This window comes from Sinocyclocheilus rhinocerous, unplaced genomic scaffold (genome assembly GCF_001515625.1).
Source record: "Sinocyclocheilus rhinocerous isolate Xijiao unplaced genomic scaffold, SAMN03320098_v1.1 scaffold277, whole genome shotgun sequence".
Classification (NCBI taxonomy): domain Eukaryota; kingdom Metazoa; phylum Chordata; class Actinopteri; order Cypriniformes; family Cyprinidae; genus Sinocyclocheilus; species Sinocyclocheilus rhinocerous.
Window position 1 is genome coordinate 429,467 of NW_015662923.1, and position 2,888 is coordinate 432,354.

The 2,888-nt window shown below is 40.2% G+C and overlaps 1 long non-coding RNA gene across 2 annotated transcripts; it reads left to right on the plus strand.

Moving 5' to 3' along the window:
• The first annotated feature begins 454 nt into the window (after nucleotides 1–454).
• LOC107728346 (uncharacterized) lies at nucleotides 455–1,293 on the plus strand. Of its 2 annotated transcripts, none has more exons than XR_001638457.1 (3): nucleotides 455–531; nucleotides 612–678; nucleotides 749–1,293. It is a non-coding gene; the product is annotated as an uncharacterized LOC107728346 (long non-coding RNA). The 2 variants fall into 2 exon arrangements; XR_001638456.1 differs by having other exon boundaries at nucleotides 469–531; nucleotides 752–1,293.
• The last annotated feature ends 1,595 nt before the right edge of the window (nucleotides 1,294–2,888 follow it).

Genomic DNA, 2,888 nt, shown 5'->3' on the forward strand with positions numbered 1-2,888 from the left:
AAAAGACCAAAACCTATATTTATTGGTTGAATATGTGACAGTTTGAACCAATCTGGGCATGGGGGTGGGACTAAGCATCAACAATCGTTCCTGTTTGGCTCAGAGGACGAAATGCATTGGTTTCTTCTTACGAATCAATGTTGTCAAAATGTGATGACGTAATCACGTACACTTCGGTACACATCTCTGCTTTACAACACTTTTTAAAGCATTTCTAAATGAAATTTAAGTCTGTTTCTCACAAAAAGCTATTGTATGTGTAGCCGGGTAAGGTATAGCCCAGGTATGATTGGCTGATGTCATGCCAGCCTGTGAACCTATCAGTGTCCCTACACCTTTTTGATTGGTTAACATGGTTTAAATCCTATGAACCTATCAGTGTTGGCATTTGATAATATAAAAAGGGAAGGGTTTGATTACTCGGGATGCATCATCCTTGGTACTAGATCTTTGTGGAAGGACGTCATTATGAACAAGGGACGGGGCTTGGTGCATCCTCCTGTTGTGTTTTAGCAGTTAAGCCTTTTTCAGGTTAGTCTCCCAGTTATAAAAATGATTGTTTTGTTTATATAAGGAGAGTCTTTATTTGTCGTTTTTCTTTTGGTCATCAGCATGCTAGTGGCCGTGGTCTTGCGTGATTAGCTACCATGCATTTTGCTACATGGTAAATCTCTCTCGGTATGTATGATGGGAGCTTGTCATGTGTTCTAATGAGTGTAATATTGTAGATAATCTGTTTTATGTTCAGCAGGTGTAACTGCACATCCAGGGGTTTCCAGTAACTTGGTTGGAGACGACTGTACATCAGAGATGTGACTGCACTGCTGCTTTGTTTGTTGGGTGACTGTTTTAACTTTGTCTGTCTTGGTCTTATTTTGGTTAACTTGGTTTGTATGGGTTTTCTTTTATTCATCCATGAGCAGCCATTCATTAACTTGAGTGTGCGTTAGCAGGGAGACAAGTAAAATATTTGGCCTTGGTCGGCCATTTTGTTCCTCCCATTGGTGCAGATGACTTAATTTTTATTTCGTTTTTTTTCTTTGTACAAGTAGTTGTCGAATCTGTGTATATGGACTCTTTTTTTGGAGTAGATTGTTCTGTTGTGGTATGAAAGTGAGTTTTGTATTTTTGAATGTGTTTTGAAGTTTGTACCGATTAACCATGTTGTCATTTAGGAGTAGAAACTTAAAGCGGGGGTTGTAGTCTTTTAGCGTGTCCACATGGAGTGCGGTGCTTAACCAATTGTATTGCTTTCACAACTGTGTGGTGTGGGGATGGTGTGAGGTGAAAATCCAAAAGGCCCCCGCTGGCCAATTCTCACCTATTGGTCATTTCTGTAACTGGTAGATTTGTGTATCTGATTGATTTAAGATTGTGTACAAAACCAATGTGTCAAACTAATGTTTCATTTGTGTATAAATAAATGGCTTAATTTTTATACTTCGCCCATGTCTCCATGCTCACCCTGCCTTTGCCAACGAACCTGTGTGCCCTTGTATAGGGTTATGTCCCGGTATATTCCGGGTGGCGTAAGTCTATTATAGGATTTGTACCCGTTGTTTTTGGTAATTTCACCTACCTGACCACTTATTGCCACATATGTCTTCAGACTATTTGTAATATGGACACTTTTTATGTTTATGGTGTTATTTTTGGAATTTGACAGTCCCATTCCCCATTTATACAGGTTCAGAATGGCGTGAGGGTGAGTAAATGATGGCAGAATTTTTTTTGGTGAAGTATTTCTTTAAAACTGTTTGAGAGTACAGTTTGACACACTGGGAAGATATCTCTTGAAATGTCATATCAACTGGCTGAAAGAGAAAATATAGCCACAACACATACACACCCAATTGAACACAGAGAAATGGAGAGCTCTGGAGGATTTTGCTCCGAGACACACTGAAAAGATAATAATGAAGTCCAGCAAAGGAGTAGTAGTGTGTGTGACCTCAATGCTAAGGATATAACCTCTAGAGAACCTCCACACACACTCCCAGTGCCATCAGCTGTTGGTAGCTCACAGTCCTTCTGACAGCAGTTAACATCTAGACAGGAGTTTGAGAAAATGCCACTTCCTGTTACAGTACAGCGGCAGAGCACCTAGGAAGTGAACAGCTCATTATTCCACAGCAAATGTTACATTCAAAATCCATCTTTGGATGCAGAGAACCATTGAGTGATTTAGAGCCACTGCGCTACAGTTAAGGTCACATTTTACGATCACCAGCTCCATTTATGTCCTATTAAATATCATTACATGCTTTACGTAGAAGCTACAAAAATGGAGACAGAGTTATAAAGTTGCTGACATTTGGCTGATTGAAAGTATAAAAAAAAAAAAAAAGTGACGTGACATGTGGCCAAGTATGGTGACCCATACTTGGAATTAATGCTCTGCATTTAACACACACCGTGAACACACACCTGGAGCAGTGGGCAGCCATTTATGCTGCGGTGCTCAGGGAGCAGTTGGGGGTTCGGTGCCTTGCTCAAGGGCACCTCAGTTGTGGTATTGAAAGTGGGAGAGAGCGCTGTACGTACCCCCACCTACAATCCCTGCCGGTACGAGACTCGAACCCGCAACCTTTTGGGTTACGAGTCCAACTCTCTAACCATTAGGCCACGACTCCCCTGAAGTTTGGATATTTCCAAACTGGAATATTGGATATTTGGATATATAGATAAAGACAACATGAAATGACGTTCACAACACATTTTACACTATGCATTATATTACAGTAGATGTTTCACCAGTGAGTGATTTTTGAAGGCTCTTAACTGAGTGAAATGGACTTTTCACGCTTCATTTTTCCCTGTCTGTTGCCAAGAAGATCTATGCATTTACGGCTCATTTTAATTAAATATCATTTACTTAAATATTATGT